General features: G+C 38.4%; 1 protein-coding gene across 2 annotated transcripts in view; it reads right to left on the minus strand.

The window, feature by feature from the left end:
• pak1 (p21 protein (Cdc42/Rac)-activated kinase 1) overlaps positions 1-3,672 on the minus strand; it is a 45,985-nt gene extending 42,313 nt beyond the window's left edge. The window contains exon 1 of one of the 2 annotated variants that reach the window (XM_052532020.1): positions 3,441-3,672. The gene's annotated coding sequence lies outside the window, so the exon portion shown is untranslated. Of the gene's footprint in view, positions 1-3,173; positions 3,391-3,440 lie in introns of those variants that run through there. The other variant, XM_052532021.1, reaches the window with a different exon arrangement.
• Between the last annotated feature and the right edge of the window lie 6,250 nt (positions 3,673-9,922).

Below are 9,922 nucleotides of genomic sequence, written 5' to 3' on the forward strand. Positions count from 1 at the left end.
AGTAACACTCGCAGAGAGACCAGGAAAACGAATATTCCCACATGCTTCTACTCGCATCAGTGACCTCTTTTTTCTACTCTGCCATGGTTCTTCCATTATTTCTATAATCAAATTAGGAACACATGCATGCTATTGTCCAAAAGGCTTTTTTATATCAATTAATATTCTGCTTCAGCAAATATGCATATTTATTACATTTAGCATTAGAATTATTCCTGAAGGATCATGTGACAATGAAAAGTGGAGTAATGATGCTGAAAATTCATCTTTTATCACAGCAATAAATTATATTTTAATGTATATTCACAGAGAAAACAGATATTTTAAATTGCAATAATATTTCACAATATTACTGTTTTTACTGTACTGTTTTCAAATAAATACAGCCTTGGTAAACATAAGAGACTTCTTTCAAAAACATTTTTAAAAGTTTTCCAACCCTCAGCCTATAGTGAATATCCAAAATAATTATAAAGGATATTTAAAAAAATATCATTTATAGCAGCTTGAAGGTACTAGCTTCTGATTTGACAACCATCCATGACGCTCTAGAATCATAGTGACGAGTTTTGCATGGGCAAAAACATAAACAAATTAAAAAGAAAATCTGAATTCAAGTTATATAAGTATATATATTATATATAATTATATAAAACAAATCTGTGCATGCATGCACAGATTCTGAGATGTGTGTAGTCTTCATATTTGGAATAGAATGTCCTAGTTTTATCCAGATAGCACCATTTTTATCCATGAGGCCCCAGGTGTGTTATTTGACCTTTAAATTATAAATTTCCACATCATCCTTCCACCATACATTGCATAATTTCTTGAGAGACAAATTAAGTGCCCTAAAAACCACAGACAGACAATGCATATGTACTGATAAGAGAAATCTCCTGCTTATCAAATTATTATTTTTTTTACTGTAAAAAGCCAAACGATCATAAAGTACATTCAGGCACACTCACATAACAATGAGCATGAAGTCACAGCCGCGCTTCTGGGCTAAATGCACATCTGGAGGGTATGTGAGGAGGTGGTTGCCTTTTTGTCCCGTGTTTTGGGATGAAAAACAGGGTGTTACCGAAAGCATATGATGATGTGTGACCCAATGGTGCCTTATTTCACAGTCACCGACCCCCACTTCATTCTGACAGCACAATCCCGCCCCCCAAAAATGATACTGATTACTATCTAAAGATCCACAGACTTGCATGTGCTTTCAAGCAATCAGTGACCCACATACAAAAATGCTTACGTCACACCTAGACCAAAATAGACTGATAGGCATTCCGCCAAACATGCAACACAACGATGCCATCTCATTGCTAAAAAAAATATTTTTTAAAGATCATGAAACACTAAATGGTGCATGCGGATAGGTTCTAACTCATTCTGACATAATGACATCATTATTCACGTGGCGCAGCTGATCGGTTCTCTTGGTATCAGCAGCCAATGAGCTTGCAGCTCAAACATTCAAATACTCTGCTACCCTCCACCTTCCCCAGCTCCACCTGTACAGATCTGCTGTGGGGTGATTTCATGTATTGTATTATATAGGGGTGGTCTCATATAGCAGCAGAGAGTTGAGTTGTCATGGCAGAAATACCCTTAAACAATGACATTATGAGACTGATTAAAAGTCACTTGGTTCGTACAGAAGTGAAAGCATTAGAGCCGCTTCTTGTTTCCTCTTTACCTTTTAAGCACATATGTGAGGTATTTCTATTTTCAGCAGGCCATTTACAGATATCAGAGCCAGGTGTAATATCTCTGAAGAAATGCACCTGACTTAACCGGTTTAAGGTTTTTGCTGATAAATGTGACCCAGTTCAGTCCAAAGCAAGCTGAACCACTGCCCGCTGCTCTTATCTTACACTATCATCTACAGCATGTGACACAAATCCACCATCTGCAATGAAACCATACTAACAACAGCGCTGTGATAAACCACACGAATAACCCTAAAAACCTCATTCTGAATTTATGCTTCTTAATAAACACATGCACTTGTGAAAGGTACAGCATATTGAGAGCTAACAACATGTTTTATTTTCATTACATTTCATGCAAAAGGAAGCCCAATGTATTTCAACCGCTGAAAAGATTCAAAAATCCTGAAGGAATGCTAATGGTATTTAAAATCATAATTTGGACACGATCCAAAAAGAACCAAACACTCACTGGAAAACCTGAATTTCCCAATGTCACTTCATTCAGTAGAACGCAATATTGTTTTCCAAAATATAATACAATATGTATATGCAATCCTGTAGTATTGTTTGACTACAGATTTCTCATTTGTGCAGTATGAACACAGTGACCGTCATGAACCGCTCTACACGCCCAGCAGTGTAAATACTGAATGAGCATTTTCAGACTGCTGGGTAACTATAGGCCCTTTTTTCAACATTTACATTTATGCATTTTGAAGATGCTAATATCCAAAAGAAACATAAGCAATTCATCAAAGAGCCAACCATATTAATAATGTTTTAAATAAATTGATAAACTACACCAACAATGGAAACACACAATAATAGATGGAAGCCTTGCTATAATAATACTAAATAAAATAAAAACAATTATTAATTGTGTCGTTTTTATATATAATATGAATATATCTTGAATATATTTTTATATTTAATTAAATTAAACAGATAAATTAAATATTACTCTTTATTACATATTGCATTTTTAGTCAAATAAAACATAAAAAATGCACATTAAAATATATTACATTTTACATATCTAAAATTATATATTAAATAATAAATATTACAATCATTATATTAATATTAATATTTAACTAAGTAATAATACATATAAAAAATAATAGTAATAATAACTTTAATTATATGGTATTAATATTACAGATTGTATTATTTGTCAAATAAAACAAAATTCTTATTCAAATATAAGTATCACACAGACACTATTAATGTTTATTCAATTAATGATAATGTACTAACTAATAATAATAATAATAATTTATATATTTATATGTATTATCGTCTATTAAATATTGACGTTATTATAAATGTTTTTTTATATAACATAACGCATGGTAAATAATAGAAACAATACACAAAGACTGATGTCATTATTATGATCACACAACACGCATATATTTGGATGTTGTTAGATTGAATATGAGGCGAGCATACCTTGTGTTGGAGGCACATGTAACTCAAGCACAGATCAGACGCTGTTATTTGATCTCAAACCACATAAACGAGGAGAAGAATCTCTATAATCAGAGCAAATCCTGCTGATAAAGCCACATCCACATCCGAGTGCTGTCTTTCATGAATAGGCAGCTCTTCCTCTGTCTGCTCTCCACAGACACGCGCCCCACGCAAGATCCCGGTGAACGCGACTGCGGCTCCGCGCATCGCCGCGCGTGACAGCGATCAAAAACAGGCGGCACTCACCTCTGTCCAAAGACGCGAATGTGATTTCCCCGAGCAGACTCTCCCACTCTCTGTCACGCATTCAGCGTCTCTCCGCGCTCATCTGCTCCAGTCTTCTCCGGTCCGTCTATCTGTCTCACTGCTGCTGTAGAGACACACAAACCTGCTGCGAGAAGCGCCGCCCACGGGCGAGACCAGTGGTCATTAGTTCCCCACGCAGCGCTGCGCTCACGAGACGCGTCACCTGCGCCAACGGAGGAGGAACATGCAATATTAAAGACAGCACATGCCTGATATCTCATTATACTACTCTAGATATCTGACTTAGAAATAACAGGGATGAGGCCTAGACAGACAGACGGAGAGATGGAGAGAGAGACAGACAGACGGAGAGATGGAGAGAGAGACAGACAGACGGAGAGATGGAGAGAGAGACAGACAGACGGAGAGATGGAGAGAGAGACAGACAGACGGAGAGATGGAGAGAGAGACAGACAGACGGAGAGATGGAGAGAGAGAGACAGAGACTTTTTGACTTTTAACCCCCTTTTATTACAAAATATTCAAGGTTTAGTTAAACCTTACATGGATTAAAAAGTTATTTAAAACACAAACATATGATAATAAATAGCGCAGAAAACAAGGCAAGGCAATAGCACAATTAAATATACATTTGCAAAGCACCATCAAAATCAGATTCACATATGCACTGGTTAACTCCCCAAATGTGATTGAAAGTCTCCAGGTCTTTAACCAAGGAATAGTATGCATATTCCACCTTTAATCTAGTTTTAATTAACCCTTTTAAAATTAACATTGCATCAGTTGACACAGCATTATTTATTTTGCTTTTACGTGAAATCCATATTCCCATTTTTGCTTGCCCAAACAAAAAATTAAGCAAAACATGGATCTGCTTTCTGTTTCTGTTATACTTCGGTCCATATATAAATAACATGGGTGAAAACACTTCTCCCAAAACAGTGCACCATTCTTCTAATTGAGAAAATAATGGCACAAGCCTCCCACATTGAAGAAATAAATGAAAAACAGTTTCAGTCATCCCACAAAAAGGACATCCCTCCTGAACCTGGGGATCGAGGTGTGCTCTGTATCTGTTTGTAGCTATTAACCCATGCACAACTCTCCACTGAAGGTCTCCGGACCTTTTTTCAATGGGAGGCTTATACAAGGCCCTCCAGCAACCCTTCGGGGAAGAGCCTGATCCGAATAGCTCTTGCCATTTCGACTCTTTAACTCCTCTTAAAGACTGAGAGTGTGAAACTTTTACACATGTGGCGTACAGTGCTTTCTTCTCAGTTTTACTGAAACCGTTCAGTTTAGGTGTCTTGAAGGTCAACAAAGACCCCTCCTTTTCTTCAAATATACCCACATCCGGAATTATTCTTAGTTCAGGAAAAGTTAAGTCCATATCTTCATTTGTTTCCACACTGCGTTTAAAATCTGTTGATAGGCTCTCGAGAATTTCATTTAGCAGTTTTTGTGTCCGACGAATTGATCTTATTCCAATCTTGGAAGCTAGCATTTCAGGAGTCATCCATCCATCTGAAGTTATTAAATGTCCAATCTTTACAACTCCTGCAGCCTTTAAAAGATTCCTCATCGATGGTGATTTTAGGATCGCTGAGTCCACCATAGAATTGTATATTAGGGGTTCCTCCCTTGACCAGTGACCCCCCTCATCCGTGATGTCTCTTGTGATATTAAAAGTCCTCCAGGCTTTGAACACTGAGTGATAAAAGGAAGTTAATCCAGTCAAATCAACATGTTGAATGTCCAGAAGAAACAAGTGTTTATCCAGCCCCATCCCTCCTGCTCTTCTAAGGAGGGCAGAAGCTACTCCAGACCAGCTTACATCCAATCCGTAGAGAAATCTTTTTACTGTCTGTAGTCTGAAAGTCTTAATTCTGCTTTTTACATCCACTAGTCCTTGTCCACCTTCTTGTCTGGGCAGAAACAAAGTTGATGCTCTTATCCAGTGGTTACCGGACCAAAAAAAGTCTGTTAAGCGTTTTTGGATTTTTACAACCAAATCTTCAGGAGGTTCCAGAATGTTCATTTTGTGCCATAGCGTTGAGGCTACAAGGTTGTTGCAGACCAGGGCTCTTCCTCTATAGGATAACTGGGGTAGCAGCCAATGCCAGCAAGACAACCGAGCACACACCTTCTCCACCAGGCCCTCCCAATTCTGTCTCTTATAATCCTCCCTTCCTAAAAACACCCCCAAATATTTTAACCCAGATTTTCCCCATTTTAAATTACCTGGGAGAGCTGGAGTGTTATGGTCTAGACCACACCACATTGCATCACTTTTTGCCCAGTTTACTTTTGCAGATGAAGCTTTACCATAACTTAATAAAATCTCTTTTAAAACCTGAACATCGTTAACATTCCTTAAAACAACAGTAATGTCATCAGCATAAGCTGAAACTTTTACAAAATCATTAAAAATTGCACCTTGTACCTTCAAACCCATTAAACTCTCTCTTAGTTTACATAGAAGAGGTTCAATAGCTAAGCTGTAAAGCTGACCAGAAAGTGGGCATCCTTGTCTGATACCCCTCTGTACCTTAACAGGGACACTTAGGCCTCCTGCTATCTTTACCATACATGTAGCATTATTGTACAACAACTTTATCATTTTCCTAAATTCCTCTCCAAACCCAAAAGCTTCTAATACTTTAAAAAGATATTGATGATCAACACGATCAAACGCTTTCTCCTGATCTAGTGACAGTATTCCAACATCTATATTATTACACATTGCATAATCAATAACATCACGTACTAGATGCAAATTATCAGCAATACATCTGTCTTTTATACAGTAAGATTGATCTTTGTGTATAATTTTGAACAATATTTTGTTCAATCTGTTGGCAAGGCACTTTGATAAAAGTTTGTATTCAGTGCAGAGGATTGCCAAAGGTCTCCAGTTCTTTAACAGGGTAAGATCACCTTTTTTTGGAAGCAATGTTAATACAGCCCGTTGGCAGCTCTTTGGTAGAAAACCAGTACGATTACATTCCTTTAGCACCTCAAATAAATCAGATCCAAGTGTTGTCCAGAAATGCTTATAAAATTCACCAGGAAGTCCATCTATGCCTGGGGTACGACCCAACGAAAGACCCGTTACGGCATCACTTAATTCCGCAAAGGTTAATCCAGATTCCAGTGCTTGCTTATCTTCTTCATTTAAACAAGGAAGATCTTGTAGGAATCCATTTTGTATCGGAATGTCTATGTCCTCAGGTGAGTATAAATGTGAATAGAAATTCACTGCTAGTCTACGCATTTCCACAGGTTCAGATGTACATTGTCCATTGTCATTCTTCAGGTTATACATTTGGTTAACTTGCACACTCTTGCGTTCCAGATTGAAAAAAAAAGAGGTGGGACTGTCCATATCCTTTATTGATAGGAATCGGTTTCTCACAAGAGCTCCTTTAACCTTTTCATTTAATATAGAGCTCAATTTTAATTTCTTCTCAGACCACTCATTTACATTGGAAGAAAGATCTCCTATCATATTTTTTTCAATGGCAAGGATTTCTCTTTCAAGCCATTCCAGAGACCGTTTCAAACTAAAATTAGAGTGAGATGTATACTGCTGACAAAATTCCCTTATATGAACTTTTCCAACTTCCCACCAAAGAATAACACTATCAAATCTTATTTTCTCTTTTTTCCAGGTCTCCCAAAAATGTTTAAAAGATTCACAAAAACTCCGGTCTTGTAACAATTTGACATTAAAATGCCAGTAAACACTTCTGTTTTTCTTAGAATTCAAAGTACAGTCAATAGTGATTAATTTGTGATCAGTGAAGGATGCAGGGACAATAGCTGTATTAATAATTCTACTTTTCATACTGTTAGATAAGTACAGTCTATCCAGTCGTGCTGCTGAAATCCTCCCATCACTAACCTTTACCCATGTATATTGTTTAACAGAGGGATTATTTTCTCTCCATATATCAGTAAGATTGGAGGTTTTAATAACATTTTCAAGTACTGTTGATGACTGAAAATGGGGTTCTTCTCCATTTCTATCAAGCAAGGCATTAAGTGTGCAGTTCCAGTCTCCAGCTAAGATAGTAAAACCATTACCTTGCTGTTGTCCTAAAAACACTTTCAATTTGTTAAAAAAAATAATTCTCTCAGCTCCTATATTAGGTGCATATACACTCACAAACGTGAAGACAAGACCATTTAAATCAACCTTAACTGCTAAACATCTTCCTGGTTCAATTTCCTTTTTTCCCAAAACTTTGGCTTTTATAGAGGGAGAAAAGAGAATAGCAGTTCCTGCACTCAGGTTAGTCCCATGTGTGAGCACACATTCATTCCTCCACCACAATCGCCAGTCAACCTCATTGTTTACATCACTATGAGTTTCTTGTAAGAAAATTACATCTAATTTCTTTAACTTGATGAATTCTATCACTGTATCAGCTTTACTCTTATCCCTCATCCCATTAACATTTAGGGATCCCACGCGTAAGGTTTCCATAAGAGGGAAAAAGATTAGAAAAAGAACAGTCAGAAAGATATGTGTATTAGCCATAGTAATTAGTTATATTTTCCTCTTTTTGGTTTCCCTTTCCCTGTCTTAGACTTTTTACGAATATCAGTTATATGTTTTTTTAACCTAAAACGTTTCTGTTGTGATAGCTCATCATTATTGCAACTTTTCCTTGCCCACATTACAGAAGAGATAAACTTATCCAGATCTGGGAAAAATTCACTCACTTCCGTGCTTCTACCTTTTGTCTCATCCAGGAAAGTATTAATTTGTGCCACAGTATACAATCCTTCTGTGTCTACTTTTGACATTTCTGACCCTTCAGACCAATGCCCATCATCTTTCACACTATCATCTGTGTACTGAGATAACCCATCCATATCATCCACCGAGCATTGCTCAGCTACTTGTATACCAGTCTGAGATACACACTCATTTTCTTTTGCTTCCTCAACATCATCATTTTCAGTTATAACAATCGCAGAACTGCATCCAGCCTGCTCACTACTCTCCACATCCACACCAGCATCGCTTTCACTCACCTCATTGTGCCCGTAGACCTCCCCTAACGGCCTTTTGTTCGGTTTCTTAGGTAGTTGTTTATCCTGTGCTACTGTCGTATTATCCTCAGTATCACTGGTATCATTGCGATGAGCTGATCCGTTTTCAGTCGCATTAACAGGCAGCTGCTGCTCAACATCCGCTGTTTTATTGGGACAGGAGAAGCGTTTGTGGCCTATATTTCCACAAGCAAAGCACTTTAGATTGTCAGTACTTGCATACAGCATATATGATCCATCTCCATGACTTACACGGAACGAGATCTCTAATGTGCGCTCCGATGAAGTCAGAAACATTAACACTTGTCTCCTAAATGACAAAACGTGTTTGAGATCAGTGTTTTTACATCCTAATGGAATGTTTCTGACCGGACTTGCGATTTTACCGTATCGGGTTAATTCTTTAACAATCGCCTCATTCGAGACAAAAGGCGGTACATTGGAAATAGTGACTTTAGTTGCCGGAGCCGTTAAAGGAGTAACGGGCACAAACATTTCCTTAATCCATAATCCATTCTCAGTCACCTGGTGAACTAACTGCTCTGTTTTTAAAAACACGATGACTGCTTTGTTCATCCGCGATGCTGAGAGAATATTGTCGAAGCCTATAATTTCTCCCACCACCACGAGAACATCCTCCACGCTCACGCCAAGTTCAGGTACACACCTGCAGCCATTACGCAACGACAGGTGTGAGACTCCCTGACTAACTTCAGAGGCCATACCGACACGCGACAAAAAGCCGCGAGCGGCTTCAAATACTCATTAATCTTAAAACAATTATTATTAATAACAAAGAGGAGGAGATTTAAATAAATAAATTTAAAAAAATAAATAAATAAGAAAACACTTTCAAAATGCTCAATTTACACGCTCGCTCTAACCAGCACGCTCAGACGCCCCACTACACTCGTACGTACGCAGAGAGAGAGAGAGAGCGAGAGAGAGAGAGAGAGAGAGACGGAGAGATGGAGAGAGAGAGACAGACGGAGAGATGGAGAGAGAGAGACAGACGGAGAGATGGAGAGAGAGACAGACAGATGGAGAGATGGAGAGAGAGACAGTCAGACGGAGAGATGGAGAGAGACACAGACAGACGGAGAGATGGAGAGAGACACAGACAGACGGAGAGATGGAGAGAGAGACAGACGGAGAGATGGAGAGAGAGACAGACAGACGGAGAGATGGAGAGAGAGACAGACAGAGAGATGGAGAGAGAGACAGACAGACGGAGAGATGGAGAGAGAGACAGACAGACGTAGAGATGGAGAGAGAGAGAGACAGACGTAGAGATGGAGAGAGAGAGAGACAGACGGAGAGATGGAGAGAGAGAGACAGACGGAGAGATGGAGAGAGAGAGAGACAGACGGAGAGATGGAGAGAGAGAGAGACAGACGGAG

Source organism: Carassius gibelio, chromosome A18 (assembly GCF_023724105.1).
Source record: "Carassius gibelio isolate Cgi1373 ecotype wild population from Czech Republic chromosome A18, carGib1.2-hapl.c, whole genome shotgun sequence".
Taxonomy (NCBI): domain Eukaryota; kingdom Metazoa; phylum Chordata; class Actinopteri; order Cypriniformes; family Cyprinidae; genus Carassius; species Carassius gibelio.